At 38.4% G+C, this 25,674-nt stretch overlaps 1 protein-coding gene across 5 annotated transcripts in view; it reads right to left on the bottom strand.

The window, feature by feature from the left end:
- The window catches only part of LOC5572637, a 348,615-nt gene that overhangs the window by 283,583 nt on the left and 39,358 nt on the right, over nucleotides 1–25,674 (bottom strand). The gene's annotated exons all lie outside the window — the stretch shown is intronic.

Here is a 25,674-nt window from a genome sequence, read left to right as displayed (position 1 = left end):
AACTATAATTCGTTTTGGAGCACTCTCCCTTTCAAGCTTCAAGAACAATTCCTTTTACGCAAAACAATAGACCGCCAATTGTTTCACTTTTCACAGCCATTAAGCCCATTCTTTTGCCTCGTTCCAATGAGTATTATCACACCGTATGTAGAGAGTTTCTTTCTCGCACATTCTGCATCCCCTGTTTGAGCCCCTATTCTACGTAAACCGTGTGAAATATGCTCCTGTATCGCTATGGCGGCATATATCCAGCCCCATCAACTTGTGCCACATATCATCCCAAGCCCATACCATGCCACCGAATGTCGTTGTTGTTCCTTTTCTAACTGCTGAGGGAGCGATAAAATGTGTTTTATTTATGGCGAATTAAGATACAATACACCAATACCCACTTTCCTTACTTCATTCACTGTAGGCGTGAGTACAAAGCTTCCTGGAATAGGGATGCTTCAAAAATTACTCGTTTGAAATTCCAAAGCTGTCTTATATCTAGATAGTTGAATAATAGGATAAAAAAGAAATTATAAAACTATAATTATATCTAAAAAATCATGCAATAAGTCCAGAACCTAAAGTCTGTTTGATCCTGAAACATCCCTATCACCCAGCAGGGACGGTGAAAAACTAAACATTTCGTGTACCATTTGAACCATTCCGGGCAACGACGAGATAGTGTACCGTTGGTGGTTTGGTTTCACACTAAGAAGATCTTGCGATGCTCCCGAGCCAGCCGGTAGCATCAACCAGACAAAAGAAGCATAAAATATGACTTGCTCATCTTTTCGTATAGAATTCTCCGTACCCGTTGCTCCAAGTGTAGATTTATCCGATGTGCAGCTCTGTGACTAAGCTATGATTACACATATGTGAGTTGAGCGGATAAATGTGAAGCAGGAATGCAACAACAAGATTCGACTTTATGGAAATTCCATCCTGCATGGTAGAGGCTTGGACGACTCACTGCCACTGGAGTAAGCCAAGTCGACGGCTTCTGCTGGAGAGTTCGCTCCGGGGAGACTGTGAATTGAACGAACGAATTTCAAATAGGAGAAATGACAATAGGATTTCTTCGGTACGTGAGTTATTCCGGTACGTGCCGGATTAGTTGAGTGCGAAGAGGAAGTAAGTTGAGCATTAAATTTGCTCCGGTGAATTACTATTCAAAGGAAGGAAATTGAGAATCACTAAGTTGGTGTTCCGATATGGAGATTAAGTGCGGCAGTAAAGCACAATTTGTTTGCATATATATTGTTTTGAATGACACCGACAGCGTTATCCGTTCTAACGATTTTAATCTGTTGGAGAAAGCATTTTACATTGAGCCGCGGATAAGTTTCGCTAGAACTGTATTCTGAACGAGTAGGGTGGCTGATCCAGTAGTAGTGTGTGTTCAATAATATGAGAAGTGCGGGTTCAAGCGAGTTATAGGAATTTTCTATTTTTGTGTAAAAAAGTCTTGGTTTTTAGTAGTCTAAGTGTGGACAATCATTGAAAGCCTTAACTTTTTTTAAGTAGGGTAGAAGCACCGGTTTACATAGCCAATCAGCATGAAACCTTTTGTGTTCAGTAGATCACATTGATATGATAGAGCTACATTTATTTACTCGTCCAAATTGATTCAAAACATACGAAAACAATTAATTTTCCTTATAATTTTAACTCCCATACACCTAATTTGGCCAGGGCACTCATAATTTGGCCACTCTCATAAGAAATCAATGCAATTGACCAATTTAGGAACCAAAGTTAAATCTCTGGCCGAAACTGGTTCCGTTGGCCTATATTGACCAACGGGTTTCTCAAGGCGAAAAAATGGTTTTAGCTCAGTTTTGAAATTTTACACACATGATATGGATTGGAAGCTTGCATTTGATATATATGTAGTATAAATACGGATTCCCATTTAATTTTTTATTGACATTTTCTCATAGACTGTCCAAAACCGGTGCTTTTACCCTATCATTCTCAACATAACTTTCATTTCCTTAATCTAGGTGTTCTGTGTTAGACAACACTATCATCCTAATTTTGTAAAACTAAATTAAGCATTTGTTAACATTTCGTTAACAACATATTACATTTCATTTGCCGTAGCAATTCAGAATTTTTACAGATGGGTTGATTTCATCTGCTTAAAAGAGAGAGAAAAAAAAGCTTCGAATTTACTTGAACTAACATAGCCTGAATATACAACGCATTAATCGTGGCAATAGAAGATTGCAACGATTTTTTTTCTAAAATTATTGTTTTTAAATTTGTTCCAATATTTCAACATTAAAAATTCTACAAAGCTCATTAGTACTATACCAGGGAGGAAGCTTCAGAATCATTTTCAAAATTTTATTTTGAATCCTCTGCAGAGATTTCTTCCTGGTATTACAACAGCTAGTCCATATTGGTACAGCACACAATATGGCTGGTCTGAAAATTTGTTTGAAGATTAAAAGCTTGAGCTTAAGACAAAGTTTAGATTTTCTGTTAATAAGACATTCTTTAATTTGAAAGTTAAATTTTTATCTAGATTTCTATCTTGATTTTTGAAAATTGGATTTTTATCTAGCATGAGCACTAGATACTTAACTTTATCTGACCATCGTTACAACATGTCATCGTTACAACATGTCTGCCTGAAGGTTTCAAATAAAGAGCTTTTTGTTTATGTGGGAATATTATTAGTAGAGTTTTGGAAGCATTAGGAAAAATCTTCTATGTTTGCAAGTATGAAGAAAAAATATCCAAACTTTTTTGCAATCTAGCCTATGTCATCAGCAAACAATGATTTTTGACATCCCTGAGATAATTCAGGTAAGTCAGATGTGAAAATATTGTATAATATTGGTCTCAAAATGCTGCATTGAGGAACAACCGGGAACACCACTCTAACAGGAAGTCTTTCAAACCTGGAGTTTTGATACACCTGAAGTGTACGATTTGACAGATAACTTTGGATTATTCTTACAATGTATGTTGGAAAATTAAAGGTTTCCAATTTTACAATCAAGCCTTCATGCTAAACACTGGCAAATGCTTCTGCTATGTCTAGAATCTATGTATGGGATCGTCAGCAATAGAACAAAAATGTCTCCGGAAGAAATGTCAAAAATGTTTCAATGAACAACTTTGTCGAAAAGAGTTTTTTGCTAGGACTTATCAGAAGGTGGAACTTATCTAGATCAGTTAAAACTTATCTAGATAAGTTAAAACTTGTCTAGGTCAAACTTGAAGGAGACAAAATGTAGCACAAATTATTCTAAGAAACCAGACCTCTAAAGGGTGTCCACGATGAAATTGCCACACACAAAATTGATTCGCAAAATTAGAGTTTTCATCCGATTGCCATTAAATTTTCAGGGATTGAAAAATAACTATTTAACTTTATTTTACCATTTTATTCGTATTTTATTTACAGTCCATACGCAAATGCCCGCACCTTGGCCTTAACCCCGGCCATAAGATTCTGCACAACCTGTGAATCAACCGTTATTTGCATGTAAACCCATACTTTCTTCAGTTCCTCGACTGTCTTCACTACCTTAGGTCGTTTAAGAAGGTGCTGCTTCATAATCGCCCAGTACTTCTCGATGGGGCGGAGCTCCGGAGTGTTGGGAGGGTTGAACATTTTCGGCACGAAATTGACCTTATTGTCCGCATACCACTTCAGCACGTCCTTGGAGTAGTGGCATGAGGCCAAATCTGGCCAGAAGATTGTTGGGCCGTTGTGGGCCTTCAGAAGAGGAAGCAGCCGCTTCTGGAGGCACTCTTTCATGTACACCTGTCCATTCATCGTGTCCTTGGTCACGAAAGGTGCATTCCGCTTCCCGCACGTGCAGATGGCTTGCCAAAGCAGGAATTTCTTCGCAAATTTGGACATCTTCTAAGAGCGGACATGCTCCGGAACGCTGAACTTATCGTTGGCCGTGAAAAACAAGTTTGAAGACGGCCTTCACATATGTTTCGTCGTCCATGATGCAGCATTCAACTTTCGTCAGCATGTTGAGGTACAACTTCCTGGCACGGGTTTTGGCGGACTTGCTCTGCTTCTCGTCGCGATTAGGGGCCTTTTGTGCCTTGAACGTTCGAAGCCCAGCCTTAGTTTTGGCCTTCTGGACAAAACTTCGACTTAGGTGCAGATTCTTAGCCACATCCCGAATGGAGGCGTTCTGGTTTCGGTTGAAGGCCCCAACTACGCGGTTGTGGTTTTTGGTGTTGTACGGAATACTTTTTCCTTCACTTCTGGGCTTCCGATCGGTGGTCAATCGTTCCTCGAACCATTTAATCACTCGCGACACCGTGGAATCCGCGATTCCCAACGTTTTAGCGATGGAACGACGCGAGAGATCCTTGTTCTCGTGATGAATGCGCAAGATTTTATCATGCACGAGCTGTTATTTCCCCTCCATTTCCGCGAGTTTTGATCACAGGACTTTAAAACTTGCAGGATGTAAATAATGCACTATGAACTAAATCCACCCAAATATCCATTAAATTCTACCCAACGGTTAAAAAGTTAGAGCAATTTCATAGTGTGGCAATTTCATCGTGGACATCCTTTAGATGTATATTTTGGCATATTTTTTTTCTGTAATAAGGAACCAATGACCGGCGCACATTCCCTGAAAAATTCGGTCCAGTATGGTTCTTCAAGATTATGGATCCCTGTGACTCTGCTAGTGTGACATCTGCTTCGCACATGTTAGCAATACCCATTACCCGGTTTCACGAAGGACGGCATAGAAAGTCAAATACCTCGTCGATCTGATAATAAATAACTTTCTCACGAAACAAAACCTGTTCAGCAACGAATCCATAAATCCGTTCAACGACACGATAGAAATTGTAGCCATGGGTTCTAACCCGTCATGATCATATTTCAACATGACCGTGTCGTGTTTGTTGCCAAGGCCATAATTGCCATATCGCCTTCTCCGACCTTCCGATATATCTACATTCTCTCTCGATTTTATTCTTTCTCCATTATTTATTGATCACTGATTGGTGATCGAGTACCTAACACATACAGGCATGTAAGCTTCAATAGTCTCCAGTAGGTTTCCTGTAAACTAGAAATATTTGAATACACGATTAACAGTTCAGCAGTCAAAGATAGATGTTGTTTAATAAATATCACAACCGAGAAATGTTGAGCTCAGCCAACAATTCACCAGTTCAATGATTGATGAATGACCACTTTGGTTCTTCTGGCCCACCGAAATAACCCAGGAATGACCACCGGAGATGCCCGTTTTGTGGGACATTCCATTTTTTCTACCAAAACTAGGCATGCGACGGCTTAATCTTCATGATTTTGAATACATGTGACTTTTCTAGTTCAATTAGTTTTGGTACAAAAACGGAAATTTCTCACAATACGGGTATCTCCGGTGGTCATTCTTGGGTTATTTCGGTGGCCCAGAAGAACCGAAGTAACCATTTATCAATAATTAAACTAATAGAAACACAGGGATTAAAAACCATTAAGATTGAGCCAACACATGTCTAGTTTTGGTGCTAAAACTTTGTGGTCCAATATTACGGTTTTCCCGGTGGCCATTCCAGTGCTCTAAAAGGACCAGAATAACCATCCATTAAATTTTATACGAATCAACTGAATATTGTAGTTACTCGTACTGATGTTATGAATCAACAGAACTATCTACAAAGGTCTTCGTACTTAGAAGTCTCCACCAAAGTCTGTCGATTTTTTCGCCGACTATTTCAAATCCGTTTATAACGTTGAAACTCCTCCGGATCCGCATGAGATGCTGAATTCCCTGCCGTCTTTCAACATACATTTACCGTTTCCAACATTTGCCGTGGCAGAAGTCGTAAGTGCTCTCAACTCTGTCGATCCTTCCAAGGGTCCTGGACCTGATAAACTCCCTTCGGTCTTCATTCAACGTTGCGCTGAAGTACTTGGACCACCTGTTTGCCGGTTGTTCAACCTGTCGTTGTCAGAAGCTGTTTTTCCGGATGCTTGGAAAGTTGCTGCTATAACGCCCATTCACAAAGCCGAAAATATCCATGACGTGAAAAACTATAGACCCATCTCGATTCTCTGTTGCTTAGCTAAGACACTGAACTCTTAGTTCACAGTAGAATGTACGCTGCCGCTATGCCAGTAATATCGCAATATCAGCACGGCTTCGTGAAGAATCGGTCAACAGCACATGGTGTACGCTAGTGCTGTGAACTCTAGCTTGGAAAAACGCTGCCAAGTGGATGACGTTAACGTAGATTTTTCCAAAGCTTTCGATAAGGTACCCCATGAGTTTGCAATGCGTAAACTTAAGCGGCTAGGATTTCCCGACTGGTTGGTCAAGTGGCTACGATCATATCTACGAGACAGAACCGCCTTTGTCAGCCTTCCTACGGTGTTCGGGTCAATATGTTATTGTTATATTGCTATTGTTATGAAATTTGGTGACTTTAAATCTTTTGTGGAAAATAAGAGTTTCACGCTTGAAAAATTTTTGTAGGACAATTCTGAAGGACAAAAAAAGTTACGTTTAAGGTTTTCGGAACATTTTGACCCGAATTTGACATACGAATTTCGCAGCCGTTTTTTCACCAAATATAAATGTTTCTGTACTCAAAATTTTCGTCAAGGTTTATATTTTGTGAATCTGGTTGAAAATCATTTGTAAGAGCAAAATGCAATTGTTGTGAATTGTGAAACATAGAATTTTGTCTAAAATGCATTGAACATGGTATCTTATCGAATGGTTAGTTGTTCAGGGCATTATTGGTTACCAAGTGGCCAAGGGGCCATTTCCGGAGGCCATTAAACGGTTCCCAGGGCATCCGGAGTAGTGGCCAATTTATGTTTTCGGTGGAACCAAGCTGTACGGCACATCAAAATTTGCAGAATTTTTCAACAAATTGATCCAAGACGTTGCTAACTGAGTATGGCAACATTGCCCATATGGATTCCCATGGCATATTTTTGGGTTCCCTGGGGGGTCCTGGGAAAGTGGCCAATTCTTTCACTTGATAGAACCATATCATGCGAACTATCAAAATGAATTCATTAGGGACGCCTTCAGTTATCTAAGGCAACGTTGGCCACCTATTAGTTCCGGAATTCCCGGAGAAGTGGTCAATTCATTCATTTGATGCAACCATAACTTTTCAGAAATCCATATCTAATTTATTTGAGATGCCTTCAATTACCTTAGGCTACATTGGCCTCCTAGTGGTTCCGTGCTAGGCTCCGGGATTTCCAGGTCAGTGGCCAACCATGTCATGCGAAAAATCAAACTTTTCAGAATTTCATACAGAATTTATTAGTGATTTATTTAACAACCTATGGTAATATTGGACCTAGTGTTTCAATAAAAAAAATCCGGGTGTGCCTTATGAAACCAAACTTTGAGAACAAAAAAATGTTTTCGCGGAAACCTGGAATCGAACCAAGGACCTTGCGATCTTTAGGCCCGTGCGTACAGCACGCGTCTATCGACGCCTTGATGTGAGTTGATGCTAAAACGATGCATAAAGCGTATTGTAATAACCGTTCCACCTTCCATAAGGCAAAATGTATGTTCACAGCGTGTACGATGTATCAAATTCTTCAGAATTCTATACATAATTCATGAGCTATATCCTCAGTTTTCTAAAGAAACATTGGCCTAGTGCTTTTGAAACAGGCCACATGATTCCCGGATAAGTGCTGAAATCATTTAAATTTATCAGAATAATGTGCAGTTATCTAAGGTAACATTGGCCACCTAATGGTTTCGTAACAGGTTCCGGGATTCCCGAAAAAGTGATCAATCCAAATATTTCATAGAGCTGTGCCGTCCGGATTATCAAAATTGTTTAAATTCCATTTAGAATTTATCAAAAGTATCTACAGTTATCTTGAGTATCATTGACCAAAAAGGTCAATACTAATAGTCGATGGATTTATTTCGAAGTGCTATCATAAATATCTGCCGTTGTCCCATACAACATTTGGTGTACGTGCTAAGGTTTATATCAAAATGTACATGACTGATTAGAAAATTCACCAGCTAAGTTGTTTAAAGGAATATTGGTCACCTGGTTTCATGAAGTGCTTGCAGAAATTCGGAAAACTAGCAATACTTGACTGCTCCCATCGCCAGTTTTGATGAGAATTGTTGTTTCCAAAGCAGTTACGCCTTTTTGAAAATTTATTATAGATTTGGAAAGACGTAAAACAAACGTAAATAAAAATGCGATCAATTTTTATACTTTCGACAGAACAAAGTCATCATGACCATAAAATCTTACATAATTTTATAAAGAACTAAGGGATGGTACACAAATTATGTCACGCTAAATTTCAACTTGTCACGTTTTTTGTATGAGTCCTCAGAAAATTTTTGTAAGGCTTGTCACGCTTGGCTTGACCCCCTCCCTCCTCGGAGCGTGACGTAATTTGTGCATGATTCCTAAGCAGATAATATATAAGTGAAATCATCTGAAATATTCCCTTATAAGCCAAGCCGCAGGGACTATCATTTTGCGGATATTTTGAGAACTTTCTTTCCTACGGTAGTGGCAGAGTTCTACCGCAGGCTTGAGGATCATTCTATCATTGAATAAAACATTGTGTTCAAAGTATGCTAGTAGTACACAAAACCATGAAAATCAGCTGTGGTAGTTTTCTCTTAAACATTAACTTAAATTACGGAAGAATTTTATAGAAAAATAGATATTGTTCTGTGGTTCTCTGAGCAGATTAGTACACTATCAATTTATATTAGGCACTTCAAAAGGTCTGCGATAAATTATTCATGAAATTCAATAAATGTTTATTTATTTAAATTGACCACTTGTCCGCAACTCCTAGAACCTGTTACGGAACCACTAGGTAGCCAAAATGACTCATGATTACTGAACACATACCTCTTATTCTTTAAAACAAATTAAAAGGTTTTATGAGCCGTATGGTTAGGTTCCATCAAATGTTTAAAGTGGTCATTTATCAAATACTCTCCACTAAGTGACTAATGTTACCTTAGATGACTGTGGACATCTCTGATTAATTCTCTATAAAATTTTGACTTTATACACCACTGAGTGACCAATGTTGATTTAGATAACTGAATGCGTCCTTGATAAATAATCTATGAGATTACAAATATTTATGAGCCGCACTCAGTCCCATCCAATACTTGAATTGATTGTTCATTCACGACTACTGGAAATTGTTACGAGGCCACTTGGTTAACAATTTTATTTGAGATAGCTGCAGTCATTTATATGGGTGCTCAAGAAAAAATAGGAGATATGTTGTGCCACGAGGCTAAGTTCCATCAACTATTGGAATTGTCCATTTTTCGGAACTCACGGAACTTTACATAACTGAAGATTTAGTTCATCAATTCTGCATGAAATTCTGAGACTTTCTGCTGTTCTATCATATGTTTGAATTAGCCACATTTTTGGGAATCCCGGAACCTGTTATGGAACCGCTAAGTGGCCAATGTTACTGAAGATATCTCTGATGAATTTTCATTGGAATTATGTAATTTTGTTTGTGCCACACAGCTCAATTTTTCAAATTAATGGATTAGCCACTTATTCAGGAAACACGGAACCTGCTACGGAATCACTGAGTGGCCACTATAACCTTTAATTACTGAACACATCTCTGATGGGTTTGTTTGATGAGCCTCATGATATGGTTCCATCAAATTAACGAATTGACTACTTATCCGAGAACATGATATGGAACCACTAGGTGACCAATGTAGCTTTTAATCCTTGAAGATATCTCAGATGAATTTTCTATGACATTCTGAAAATTTTGATGTGTAACACGGCTCAGTTCAATCAAATGCTTGGCCACTTCTCCAAGAATCTCAGAACCTGTTACGGAGCCACTGTGTTGACTAATATTGACTTAGAGAACTAAGTGAATATCTCTTAAATTCTGTATGAAATTCTAAAAAGTTTGATGTGTCGCATGATATGATGGCATCCATTGACTCCATTAATTGACCACTGCTCCGGGAATTCCGGAACCTGTTACAGAACCAATAGATGACCAACATTGCCTTAGATAACTGAAGGCGTCCCTTATGAATTATGTATGAAATTCTGAAAATTTTGATAGGTCGCATGATATGGTTCTATCAAATGAAAGAATTGGCCACTTTCCCAGGACCCCCCAGGGAACCCAAGAATCTCCTATGGGAATCCATATGGGCAATGTTGCCATACTCAGATAGCAACGTCTTGGATCAATTTGTAAAAAAATTCTGCAAATTTGAATGTGCCGCACAGCTTGGTTTCACCGAAAACATAAAAACTTCTAGTACCGGCATGTAAATATCGTTGTCAATTACATCCGGATTATACTGTCAGGATTTTTTTTTACGCGAGCCAAAAAATAAAATAAAAAAAAATGTTTTTATTAACCGTAGAAAGTCACTGGAAACAAGAACATCGCAAAAATTTTCAAATGTTGAAGCGGGGATCCAATCCACATCCACATGATATTAATCATACGTCCACGAAGCACAAAATCAGTTTACAACAGGTGTTGCCACATCACTCGGAGAGATGGCATCCCTGCCATCGAATGCAGTAGTGTGTGACTAAAGGATTTGACTGATGTCAAAATAGATTACTTGCAATTTTGAAGTGCTTTGCGACAGAAGTTAACCCATTGAATTTATTGGATTTATGTAGAATTTATTATTATTTCAATTTCCCTTTATTACCGAATTACTAGAAGTAAGGCTACGTTAGTGCTATCAAAGGTATGCAGCATAAGTCTGTGGGTTATGGTATATTAGAGCTGATTTCATTTGCAGGAACTAAATACTCGCTGAGCGTATTGAATTTGTGGATCGCGGTAGATACGGGATTATTATTGGCAGGTGAAATATATCCAAATTGTAATTAAATGTATGCCAAATATGTATAACTAGAATGTCGCTTTACACAGAATTTTAGTTGTGAACGGGCTATTGAACAACAGTAACGCAAGATCATGCATGTATGGTCTCACTGAATTGTAGGTTATACTACTATGGATTGAAATTACCACGAACTAATTTGTTAATCTTTTTTCTAGTTTGAAGCATAAAATAAACGGCTATCAATATCAGTGGAAGATACAGTTCGTTTTTGTTCTCGTTTGCAACAACAGGTATCCGTAATTGAAAAAAAAATCCATATCACATTTACATTTCAATTTTTATCAAATGCAAACCACATATTCATTTCTGAAATGATATATAATAACTTCCATTACACAGCGATGACCAAAATTACATTTTAGCTTGTCTCAAGGATCAAATTATGTGTTTCTAGTATATTTGGGGTAGCTGAGTTTTATGCAGTTCTCAGCAGCCCTGTCGTCGTAAAAGTTGAGCTTCTTAGTCGTCCCTTTTTAAGGGGGCGTTGCTATGGTCCAGAGGGCGCTTTCACTCCCAGGCGTTAAAAATAAGAAATATCACAACTATTTTAATACATAGGGATCAACTGTGATGAAGGTTATGTTGCTATGGGTTTTCGACTTTCAGTCTATGCAGATCATAAACGGAAATCCAAAAACCCTTAGCAACATTTTATATATAAAAATTACAAATATCACAAAAACTTCAATATACATTCCTAATAAACAAAAATCAATATTCATTTGCACGTATTTAGTTTGTGTGCCATTTATATTAAAATATGGAATCAAGAGATCAAGTACATGGGCTTAAACATTATTTAATTAAAAAAAATTCTAATGTAAAAAGTGATAGTTATTTTGTCCTTGTATCAATTGAATCTACTATAACAATGGCTTTTTATACTACTGTATATGCTATGTGACTATTTTCTAGAGTCTAACAACTGAGACTATTTCGATATGCCCTTTAAAAAGAAATCTCAATCCATGAAATGAACTTAGTCTTGTAGAACCTATCACTCAGTGTAAAACGGGGCACCTAACGCCAATCCAATAACCACATCAAACCGTTTATTTGTAAACATTTTTTTTGTCTGCCTCAAATTTCAAAATTTTTCTTGTGTTCGGCATTTTGATTTTAAAACAATATATTGTTATTGCATTTCGCTTTTTAAACAAAATTGTGAAAAATTTTAACAAATTGATTCAACATTTTTGGAGTAAACTCTAAGTCAAGAGCATAATTTTAACAATTGTATGATTTTTTTTAATAACTTGATACTGTATTTATTTATTTTTTGATAAATTGACCTAGAACAAAATAGCATTGTACAAAATATGATGTTCGCATTTAATTAGAAATTCGTTCATCCGGTAAATATTATAGGGCAGTTTTGCAGCTGCTCGAACTCAGTGTTTTCGAAGCTTATTGATTCTGATCTAAGAATTCAAAACAAAGCGCTAACGGCGAAACACGTTTTTCTGAAAAAAAAAAAATCAAGATAGAGCCAAATTCAAAATGGTCGCCAACATTATTTTAAATTGAACTATATCTTTCCTCCATGCGATGACCCTAAGATTGATTTGTGTTTCAGCGAATATATGAGAAGAAAGATACGTGAAGAAATACATAGAATTTATCAAAAAACCAAGCTTTTTGTAAACTGTCAAGCTAGGGTCCAGCAGTTTGAGTTTACCAAAACGCTTCTCCTCTAGTTTTATAAAATTCAAGCGAACTACGATGCAATCTGTAATTATAATAATATATGCCTATGGTAACCGCGTTTCAGCGATAAATACTTAACCATAGCTCGAAACATTTTTTTAAAGAAATTTTATGCGTATGCTCAGTCATGTAATACTAGGAAAATGTATAGACTTGACTAGAATGCAAAGAAAAGTTTTAAAGTTAGACATAAATAACTTAATACTTAAGCCTCGATGTTTCGAATGTTTGAACGTAATGTAATATATGATGCATACATATAGAAATATATGATATTAAAAAAAATGAATCAAATAATTAAGTGTACAAAGATTTTTTTGAATTTTCTAAACATCTAGAACGTTCTAACTGCTTTTTAACTTAAAGAAGATGTGTTCGATTTTCAGCCAAATTATAGCTTAAATTAAAAATGAAATATCGCTTTTGAAGTAATATCAAAATGAAAAAAGTCAACAATTTATGGGGATTTCAATGTTTTTATCTTTTGTAGTTTTACGTTAGATATAGTGGTGGATCTTGTAATTGCCAAGTATCAGTTACAGAAGGGTTTCAAACTAATTTCATCAAATTAAAAAATACGAAAATACTGTTCTTAGTGTTTACTTGATTATGAAAGTTTATCACTATCACATGAAAATTATTGGTCCAAAATAAACAAGGGTATGAACTGACTGTCTATAGAACATATATTATATATAATAATATATAGGGAAAGTGTACCAGTTATGGCCATAGTGGTTCCCTATTTGGCCATATGTGAAATTTCGATAACTTTCACATTTTTAATCTTTTTGAATGCTTTAACATCAAGATATATCCTATATCTTACTAATAAAACACACAAAACTTTTCAAAATGTAGAGACATTCAAGTTATCACGTATGGCGAAATAGGGAACCACTATGGCCATAACTGGTACACCCTATAATTTTTCAGCTTTAAACTTTAACATATTTTATCAAAGTTCGAGAGTGGTCTTGGGTCCCTTAATGATCTCGTGCTTTCATCGAAGGATCTCTCGAGATAATTTAACCAATAATTTCTTTAATAATACAGAATACTAAGGATCAAGTGCATACAGCCCTGTAGACAAATGCTTTTTTATCGCAATATCCATTTTATTAAAGGATTGTGCTAGTTTGCCCTAAATATTGTTTCCTCGTCGTTTCCTCGAACGTCAGTCCTTTGAATGTCTGTTCTCCGAGTATCCCGTTTCACGACTTTCTACATTTTAGAGTGGTGAACAGACCAGTCATCTGGTACGCATCCTGTTTCTAAGAACTATTTTTGCACCTTCATGTACTGCATCACTTCTCGAAGTGACACTTCATTCGGAAAAATGAGATTCGAAAAAAAGGGTTATTCGGGGAACTTTCATTCGCGGAAACGTCATTCGAGGAAAAGTAGCACAATCGTTTGATAAATAGTTTGGAAAAATAATATGAGACAAAATATAGATATTATAAACAACAAATAAAACGGATATAATTCACCAACAACATCAACATTGATCCTAATTGTATCGCTCGTTCCCACAAGAGCAGACGACGTAACTACTACTACTCTTCACTTGATATACGTTAGTTATGGACATAAAGCAAACACAATTTAATTTCTTTTCTAGAGGGCGTTAAGATGCAGATGTTCTACGTGAAACAATGTATAATCACTTCAGGGCGTTAATACAGATTGAAAAATATTCATAGGATAAGCATAGCATAGAAGCGGCCATGAACCGAGGGAATTGGCGAAACATTGTTGGCGAGGCTTTATCAAGATAATTGATGTAAAGCCAAATAAGTAAGTAAGCATAGCATAGACTGACTGTACATGTCAATGGTTGCTACTCCGTGATTGATCGGAACTGGTAATAATTGCACTGCGATCCAAATGAATAAAGGATGGGAGTTTCCGCTTACTCTCGGAGTGCAATTTTAGCAGATCTAATATTATTGATCAATAACGGCGCCGGCCAAGTCCTTACAGTCAGTTGGGATAGGGCAGAAATGTTAGGGTGTAATGATTGTTGCTTCTAGAGACCGAGAATACCTCTGCATCTCCACAATCACCACGGGAAGGGTGTTTATTAGTGGAGAAGGAAAAGATCTGGGAGTCACCTTTGGTCGGTGATGCGATCCATGGATAAGGAGGAAAAATATGGTTTATACTTAAAGCTACTTTTTAGTTTTGTCTCAAAAAGTTTTTGGTAGAAGATTTGCAATGAACGTCAACATCTGTAATGTCGAACCATTCAAAAAAAGTTTTTATTAATGGCGAAAAGAGAAAAATATATGCGTAAATTTTAAGTTATATGAAACAGGAATAATGCCGACACTTGTAGTGAAGAACCATACATAGTTTGTTTGAAAATTACATAAAAGTATTACAGAACATTTATGCCTCAAGAAGAAAAGTCTTTGGTAGAAGTTTCAAAATAAACGTCGACATTCATAATGTCGAACAATTCAAAAAATATTTTAAGTAATGTAAAAAAGTTTCTATGTTTATTAGAATAGTATAAAACAGGCATAATGCCGACACTTGTAGTGACGAACCATACAAAGTTTGATTGAATATTACAAAAAAGTAACGTTTACATGAAAAAATGTGTTATCATAAGCATGAAACGAGCTCACCAGTTGGTAATCCATCCTCGACTGAACACGAATATCTTTTCGCACTCACACAGCGCGAACAGCAAAACTTCTCGGCGCCTCTAAAATGAAGCGTCTTGCTTGGGCTTTCCAAAACACTGCCCAGCAAAACCCACGAACCGAAAACCAAACTCCCGGTGTCCCGAAAACGAAGCGTCTTGTTTGGGCTTTCCAAAACACTGCCCAGCACAACACGCGAACTGAAAACCAAACTCCCGGCGTCCCGAAAACGAAGTGTCTTGCTTGGGCTTTCCAAAACACTGCCCAGCGAAACCCGCGAACCGAAAACCGAACTCCCGGCGTCCCGAAAACGAAGCGTCTTGCTTGGTCTTTCCAAAACACTGCCCAGCAAAACCAGGAACTGAAATCCAAACTCCCGGCGTCATTAAAACGAAGCGTCTTGCTTAGGCTTTCTAAAACACTGCCCAGCAAAACCCGCGAACCGAAAACGAAGCGTCTTGTTTGGGCTTTCCAAAACACTGCCCAGCAAAGCCCACGAACCGAAAACCGAACTCTCGGCGTCCCGAAAACGAAGCGTCTTGCTTGGGCTTTCCAAAACACTGCCCAGCAAAACCCGCGAACCGAAAACCGAACTCCCGGCGTCCCGAAAACGAAGCGTCTTGCTTGGTCTTTCCAAAACACTGCCCAGCAAAACCAGGAACTGAAATCCAAACTCCCGGCGTCATTAAAACGAAGCGTCTTGCTTAGGCTTTCTAAAACACTGCCCAGCAAAACCCGCGAACCGAAAACGAAGCGTCTTGTTTGGGCTTTCCAAAACACTGCCCAGCAAAACCCACGAACCGAAAACCGAACTCCCGGTGTCCCGAAAACGAAGCGTCTTGCTTGGGCTTTCCAAAACACTGCCCAGCAAAACCCGCGAACCGAAAACCGAACTCCCGGCGTCCCGAAAACGAAGCGTCTTGCTTGGGCTTTCCAAAACACTGCCCAGCAAAACCGGGAACTGAAATCCAAACTCCCGGCGTCCCGAAAACGAAGCGTCTTGCTTGGGCTTTCCAAAACACTGCCCAGCAAACCAGGAACAGATTGAAAAATATTCATAGGATAAGGTCAAATTACTCCAGGGTGTTGATAATGTTCAGAATGTATTGTTCGTTTTGTTGAGGAATAGATTCTAGTGCACATTTTTAACGTGGAAAAATAAATACTCACACATCAGTTTATATAGCACTTTGATAGAAGCACGCAACTTGCATTCAATGTACAATCCAACAGAATGCGTTACATGTGCGTTACTTATTGGTTTTATTAGCTACGACGCCATCCAATATATGGCAAACATGGTGGGAGAATATTTTGGTGTGACAAAATTATTTAGGTGTGAGTCTATTAGAGGGCAAAATCCTCAATATGCACATTTTAACATATAATTGATGTTCAACAAAGCGTTAATACGATCTACATGAGACAAGATCAATTACTATATAGCTTGACAATTTCGATTGATGCCATACAGGGCGTTAAGTTGCACTTGCTCAATGTGGAATACGGTCATATTACTCCAGGGCATCTCGGAATTTACGATTCATGCCATACAAATTGTACCTGATCTACATAGAATTAGGCCAAATTACTCCAGAGCGGTAACACAGTTTAGAATATTTCCTGAAGGGCGTAAAATGCACCTGACCTACATAAGATAAGCTTGAATTATTTGAGGGCGTTGAAAAGGCTAGAATTTTCTATTGACGTCTTAGAGGACGTTAAGATTTACCTAATATACGTGAGAAAGGAACAAATTAATCCAGGGCGTTGATATATTTTGACAACTTCGATGTTATACAAAGCGTAAAGGTGTTTCTGAACTACCTGAAATAAGGCCAGGGCGTTGCTAAAGCTTGAAATTCTTAAATGATGTCCTATAGGGCGTTGAGATGTACTTGATCTTCAAGGAATGAGGTCAAATTACTCCAGGGCGTTGATATGGCTTGGAATTTTCAATGGATACAGAGCATTAAGTTGCACCTGATCTACGTATGACAAGGAATATAGATATCGAACAGGGCGTTAATATGAAGTTGATTTACATGACACGAGTCCAAATTGATACAGCATGGAATTTTCAATTTATGTCCTACAGGGCGTTAATATGCACTTGATATAAAATCTACATGAGACAAGGTCAAATTACTCCAAGGCGTCAATACAGATTGAAATATTCAATCAATACAGGGCATTGAGGTGCACCTGATCCACGTAAGACAAGGTCAAATTAGTGGAGATTTTTTATACATCTTGACATTTGCCCCACAGGTCGTTTAAATACAGCTCATTTACATGGAACAAGGTCAAATCACTTCAGGGCGTTATTGAATCTTAGAATATTCAATTGATGTCCAACAGGGCGTAAAGATGCACTTGGTCTACGTAAAATGGTATCACATTACTCCAGGGCGTCGATAAAGCTTATATTTTCAACTAGTGGTCCCGGCAAACTTCGTCTTGCCATCAAGTAGGCTATTGAAAAACGCTATTGATCGTCCCATACAAAATGACAGATTCGTTCACGCTCGTTTTCCCAACTTTCCCGGTAAATATCCTGGGATTGTTATACACACAAACACGTCGGAACCCTTGACGAACAAAACAGAGAAAGAATCATTCAAATCCGTCGACCCGTTCGTAAGCCATTTTGTGACATACAAACACAAATCCATTTTTATTTATATAGATAGATTGATGTCCTACAGGGCGTTGAGATATATTTGATCGATATAGGTCAAATTACTCCAGGGCGTTGATAGAGCTTGGAGTTTCTATTGATGTCATACAGGGCGTCAAGCTGCACTTGATTTACATGGGATGAAGTCAAATTTATCCAGGGCATTTATATAGCTTGCAGTAATTAAATCATGTCCTACAGGGCGTTGAAATGTAGCTGATCTATTACTCTAAAGCATCGATACAGATTGGAGTTTTTAATCCATGCAGAGCATTGAGATGCACCTGATTTACGTAAGACAAGGTCAAATGAGTCAAGGGCGTTTATACATCTTGATATTGTCTCACAGAGCGTTAAGATGCAGCTGATTTACAAGACACGAGTCCAAACTACTCCAGGGCGTTAATAATGCTTGGAATATTCAAATTATGTGCGGCGTAAAGATGGGCGTCTACATAAAGGAGGACAAGTTACTCCTAGGCGTTGATAAAGCTTGAATTTTAAATGATGTCATACAGGGCGTTAGGACACTACGGATCTATATGGGACAAAGTAAAATTACTCCAGGGCGTTGACAGATTAGAGTTTTCAATTTTGATCTACGTAGAATAAGGTAAAATTACTCTAGGGTATTGATAAAGCCTGAAATGTTCAATCGATGTTCTACCGACCGATAGATATAGTGAAATTACTCTTGGGCGTTGATACAGGGCGGTAATATACTCATGTTCTATATGAAGTACTATATGAAATAGGGTCAAATTACTCCAGAGCGTTGGAAGGAACAGGTTGGAAATTTCGATTGATATCTTATGGGGCGCTAGATTATGTTTATAACCGCATGTTTATGATTATGGGCGCACATTATGTTTATGACCTCAGGTTAAAAATTCTAAAAAAAAATCTGAGAAAAGCTTCTTAGTCGTCGACTAAGCGCGACTAAGCAGGACGACAGGGCTGGTTCTCAGAAATGTTCCAACATGTCACAATTTTAAGTTACAGATTGCCAAAGGTGATTAAAACACTGGTTTTATTGACGATTGCATGAAATTTAAAGTATTAGTGATTTAAAGTGATGTTATCTACCAAGCATGCAAAATAGGAATGCAACTTTTCCTTAAAATATAATTTGGTCCAAATTGCATTATTAACCTCGAATTATCAAGAGGTTTACAGGTTTGACTGAAGTCGTCAAATTTTGCAGTTTCAACAGTCAATACCTCAAAAACAAGAAGTGCTATGACATTTTAGAAAACGGCAATGAACTCGGCAACCCAAAATTATATAAAAATCGGTGTTTTGGTGCTGGTTACCGTGTTATTATTGCATTAACATTCCAACTGGTAGTCAAATATAATTTTCTGATGATTTATTTTGCATAAAATTCAGTTCAGTTCTATACACAGGGCCATGGTCAGTGATTTTCGCGCCGCTTTCAGCTTTAAGCAATTCACATTGAGCGTATTTTATCCAACGGATGATTGGGTTTGGCGTAATGTACCATCATTGTTTGATTTACGACACATGTGTTTTTCCCGAACGCGGTAATTATTAATGAAATTTCACACAGCACCAGCAGAATAAATACATATTTTGCAACAATTGTGTCACAGGGAAATATGCAACAATAATTCACTTCAGTAGAACATCTCAATTCTGACAATTGGTAGGATTACGGCAAATTCCTTGATAGTCATCAATTTGTTACACACTTAACGTCTAGGAAATACCTCTCCTTGCATCTCTCTAACATCGCTCAGGCATAGATATTGACTGAATTGCTTTAACAATGAGTTACTCTTACTGACCAGCCACGCTTGTCCGGAGAAAGGGGCGCAATTATGTACATAAATCTTCATAAAATTGAGATTTAATACGTCTCAGCTTACACATTCTTAGATTCATTGTCCGAATGACGTACGACCATGGCCGGTCATCGAAGAGGTCGGACTGGGGCTGTCCATTCAGTTGGGAGTTCGATTTCATGTGTGGGAGCGACTAGCCCTGAAGATGACACACGGTCTTTTATCATACCAAGGAGCATCCATTGGCATAGGAATGCTCGAGTCCCGGGTCTGTGGTGGTAAACTTCATAGCACACAAAAAGCTTTTAGATTATTACCGGGTGCACCAGCAGAGCTATGTGAATGACATTGCAAAGTGAAGACGGAAGCGGTCGGTCATAAAAATTAGAGACAAAAACCAGCGATAACAGACTCAATAGAAGATTGGTTTTAAGGTTTTTTGCTGAGGCAGTGCAAATGAGTAAGAAATTGGTCACTAGGTCTTGGATGGATTTGTTTGAAACAGACCACGGCATAAAAATTAACAAGGCAGGCTCTTTATTGATGTAAATATCAAGTTTGATTGTAAACTTGTGACGTCACTCCTATCGTACCATATACCTTCCGGACCACTAGATCATTTTTTTTTCGTAAATTTGTTCGAGGTGGATAGGAATGACGTCGTCAAGTAGCTGTCAGTTTTCGGAATATATCACCTTCTTAATACAGTACACCGTGGAAACAGACATCATGTATACGCGCTTCATATCAAGAGCTTGAGATCAGCTTGCCATGAGCGCACAAAAATATCCGCGCGCTTGAGCACGTGCTATAGTGAAACACATTTTTTTAGATCTCATGTAGCAACGTAGGGTTTCAATGCTAGTAATGGACCCCTTAGTAGCTGAAATTCATTCTCGACACTTTTCCGCAATGATATCTCAGACGCATATACGTTTTGTGGAGTATAACAACAAGTTCAATGTTCTTACTTCATAGTACGCGTATGAAACATACAAAATTAATCGATTTTTCCAGCGAAATACTCATTTGAAAAACTATTGTCCGAATGCCTATTGTTAACAATTTTGACGTTTCCTATTATGGACCCTCCATTTGATTCCCATGTAATCCGGCTCGCTGGCCGTGCCGACGTGCCTATTATGGACCCACCTGGAAATGCGTATTATGGACCCTCTTGTGTGGTTTCATTTACAAAACTGTTCGAATATCTGTATTTATGCGTTCCAAACCAAATATTTTGCCTGAAACTGCTGACGAATAATGCAATCGAAGCTCCCCGGGTGGATTTTTATAGGAATAAGGTTGTTTTGAGTGTTAATTTTATGTTATTCCGTAGGGGGTCCATAATACGCAAAGGGTCCATAACCGGCATCGACTCCCTACTAGCTCAAACGATCACATCTGCATTGGCTCATGCGCTGTCTCATGAGAAAATCTCAATGTAACAGTGCATTTGAGACTCGCAGGCAAAGGTTTCAGAAGCAAAGGAAAGGGATCAAATCATGAATTAAACTGCCTGTAGGCAGTTTGAAAGGACTGACGCGATTCAACGCGGTTGAGGTTCTAGCATTTGAATTGAAAAACTTGTGCTGGCCACCGAAGAAGCATAGGCATATACCGAAGCCGTATGCTTCCGTTGGGTTGTTGTACTAGGCAAACAGAACTGCATAAAAGTACTCCAAGTAAGCGCATGTGACAAGCCTCACGAGATGTTTCATGAGACTCGCTCACTTAGATATATTTTGTACGTATCTGCATCTCGTGTTTCACATATCCTGTGAGCTGCGATATGAAATATCGCATGGCACACTTGCTCATTTAGGTATACATGAGAAATATGACACTCTGGTTTGAAATGTATGTTTAGATGAGGAACGCCCTTCGAAATCCTCAAGCGCAGCCGTGTAAGTCGTTGGGAACTGTCCAGTAATTAAATTGCCTCATTTTGATTGGATTCCTAGGTAAAATGAAATGGCACGATATCATAGAGAGATATAGGAATGGTGAGGAATTAAACTTCTAATATAGAATCAGTTAACAAGTGAAACAATATGTAAGTGACGAAAGCTCCACTTATTTTTATTAACATAATGTTCAAAACATTGCATTTCATCTTGCCCCACCCACCCTGGTGTTCCTTGCATACAATTGACATATCTATTTTCAGAAAATATTTTTTTTTTGATACAATGGCTCCTCAATGATTGTCGGCTGAACTCGTCTAACTACTTCTTAATTTTTCTTATTAAACTTTTTGTTGTCGTTCCCTCTAGATCAAACAATATAAATGCTCAAACATTTATCTTCAGAATGATAATTCTGCTTACACAGTCAACTCATCAAATTGGTAATTGACAAAATCAGAATTTTACGATCAGAACGAACCACGCCACCCTCGCAAAGTAATCGATTCGTTTCCCATAAATAAACATTCCACACCCCATCCAGATCTCATCGTCCAAGTTTCAGATTTATGTTTGAGTTCTGGTCATTTTCCAGCCGGAAAATCACTCTCAATCACTACCGCATGCAAACACTGACTGGTAAACGCTCAGGCTCGGGCTTCAACTGGCAGCAAGCAATCCTAGCCGTTGTTCCCTCGACTTCGGTATACGGTCAGAGGCGGTGACAAATTTAATTGAAAAACCAACAATTCAATGTTTGAAAGTTTTCTGTTTGCATTCCGCGCCGGTTTCACACCATCATCTGGTAGTGGTCACCCTCTTCGTGGATTCGCATCAGTTATACGTGTTGTCGCTATGGACTCATTCCAGATGGTGCAACATTGCGAAGGACTAACAACGCTGAACGTTCAAACTACAGTGACTCGAATTCAAATTCGTACGGTGCCAGTGCCCCATCATGAAGGTGGTAAAAATATCAAATAAACTTTGAAAGCAAAATCGTTTACTACAAAAATAACATTCGTGTTTATTTCATGGATCAAATCATGTGTAGTAAATTCTGGTTGCTGAATCTGAGCCACTCTCAGAAATGTTCAAGGATATCTCAATTTTGAGACACAGGTAGCCAAAGTTGTATACTGGTTTTATTAATATTCATGTGAATTTTGAACTATGATGTATCAAACCTTTAAGTGATTCAATCCACCAAACTTGCAGAACAGCCAAGCTTTAAATTTCAAAATTAAATTTGATAAAATCGATGCTTTTTCAATGTGTGGCAGGTATTATTATTATTTTATTTTTTATTTGATTGGGGTTACATCAATTGATTTTTTGAAACCTCGTTAACAGTATTACGCCAATTTAATTGGTCCATGGCTGTGTCCCTCCAACTTCGATTTCGGACCACGCTCTCCAGATCTTGTTGAACGTAATCAAGCCACCTCGCTCGCTGTGCTCCCCGCCTTCTTGTGCCAACCGGATTCGACGCATACACCATCTTCGCAGGATTGTTGTCCGGTAGTCTTGCAACATGCACTACCCAGCGCACCCTTCCGGCCTTCGCAACCTTCTGGATACTGGGTTCGCCGTAAAGCCTAGCGAGCTTGTGGTGCATTCTCCGCCGCCACACACCGTTCTCCTGCACACTCGTTTGAAAACTCCAAGTGCTTGTAGGTTCTCTTCCTGCATGGTCCATGCTTCATGTTCATAGAGGACCACCGGTCTTAATAGCGTCTTGTACATGGTTCATTTGGTGCGGGGGTGAATCTAGGCGAATAGTAGGCGCGACTTCCACTGATGATGCGTCTCTGTATTTCACGACTAACGTTGTTTTCAGCCGTTAACAAGGATCCGAGGAAGACGAACTCATCAACCACCTCAAAAGTATCTCCGTCTATCGTAACACTGCTTCCTAGACAGGCTCTATCACGCCTGGTTCCACCTATCAGCATGTATGTACTTTGTTTTTGACGCATTCACCAACAGGCCAACTTTTATTGCTTTACGTTTCAGGCGGGTGTACAGGTCTGCCACTGTTCCAAATGTTCTGTCGACAATATCCATATCATCCGCAAAGCAAACAAATTAGCTAGATCTTGTGAAAATCGTATCTCCACAGAAAAAAATATTTTATTTTCAGTGTGATGTAAACTGTAAAAATAAATCAAATTCGTGTGTTGTTACAGCTGAATGTACAAATGATTATACATTCAATTTTCAACTAGAAATGGCTGAATATTACATTATCGTGTAAATTTAAAGTGAATTCGATTGAAAAATAATTGATTGGTCGTTAAATTTAGGTTTATTTTGATGCTGCATGAAAATAAACTTAAATCTACAACATTTTTTTAGCTGTGTCGGTTATTGAACCCGGCTCTCCGAAAGACACCTTCTAGCATGATGTAGAACAACAGACACGAAATTCCATCGCTCTTGTAACCAATGAGTTGTCTTATCGATCGAAAGTAGTCGTAAGCCACGTGTTTGGTTACTTACCGCTAGTGATTTAAGCGCCACCTTCAACTGAAGGATCACTAGTACCGTTAATGTCCGGCCAAGACTCTTTTTCGAGGGCAGGTAGTTGTTCCCAATCACCGTTAAATTAATTCCAATTCAATACAAAAATTCAACCATAAAAACCAATCAGAAAAATTCCAAATAATGAACCAAACTATTAAATAAACTACTCGAACCCATATCACACATTCGAGCACTGATGGAGGCGGATGGTTAATTACTTATACCTAAGAGAGTTACTACGAAAGAAATAATTCTAAAAAAATCAAGGAAAGATTATGTTCAAAACTTAATTCTAAAACGCTTCCCAAAGTAATTAAGAAAAAAGTAAGCACAAATTCAACTTATAGTATTTAATTTACAACGAAAGAGTGTAAGAGTAAAACTAGAAACTAAGATAGCTATCGTGAGCGTGTTGGCGGTTTGGCATCTAAGTCCGAAAGAAACATGGATTTGCGAAAAGAGATGTGTTCATAGTTAGTACTTGGATTCAATTTGGCTTTCTATTCCGCAGAACCATAAGGTGTTCTGTAGCTTAGTTGGTTAAAGCGCCGGTCTAGCGTACACGGAGTCGTGAGTTCGAGTCCCACTAGAACGCGTATTTTTTCGCAAATTCATGTCTCAATTTGTCAAATAAACACACTGTGTCTTCTGATTACAAGTTCGCAAAAGTAAGATAGCTTTCTTCTAATTTATTTACATTTATGTACAATTTTTCGAAAAATCAGTTCAGAGCTCAAAGTCAAGGAGTGCACAAGAACGGGCTTACTTGCTAGTCAGCTGGCTAGGGTTCCAATGACGGTTGGCTTCACGTGGCGTCGACGCACTTGTTCTTCGGAGAGGTTCGAGAATCGTCATATTCTAGAGAGGCCGCACAGCAGATTCTTCGGGTATATTGGCGTCCCGGAATCGAGGGTGGTGGACGGCTGCTTGCCCCCTTAGCGACGACCGAGCGTAGAACAGACACGTACAATGCGCTCCAGACAAACACCCACGTTGAATGGGTTTAGCCTCTTTTAAGTACGATCGATACGTTAAGAACCACTTCTGAAAACAAACTAGTACAATAGTTCACCGTATTTAGGCTTATATCAACTTTAGGTTTAGAATCAACCACTTTTCTTCACCACGGCTTCCACCAAAAGGAACAAATTTATCTGATACAAGCTCGTTCGACCCTCTTAAATAACATCTACCCACAACTGAATATTTTATATCTTCCTGTTTTCTGAGTGGTCCAAAAATGGTTTCCGGTTTTTCGTTTCAACTTTTAGATGAGTTAGGATGGGCTAGGAAAAGGGTTTCCGGTTTCGGGCTAAGTGGAAAAGTCTTGCACTCTTAAGCTTATTTCTTATTTAGTCGAGCACCCAAGTAAAGCTCGCACATGTTTTCGCCTGTGAGTAGGCAACCGACCTATCTCAGACATTTATCGTTCTAGTACAAAGCCCGTCGTGTGGCTACTTGACAACAGGTGGCTTAATACATCACAAACGATTGAACAAA

The sequence above is a fragment of the Aedes aegypti genome, chromosome 2 (genome assembly GCF_002204515.2).
Source record: "Aedes aegypti strain LVP_AGWG chromosome 2, AaegL5.0 Primary Assembly, whole genome shotgun sequence".
In the NCBI taxonomy this organism is placed as follows: Eukaryota; Metazoa; Arthropoda; class Insecta; order Diptera; family Culicidae; genus Aedes; species Aedes aegypti.
This window is presented reverse-complemented; position numbering and strand designations above follow the sequence as displayed.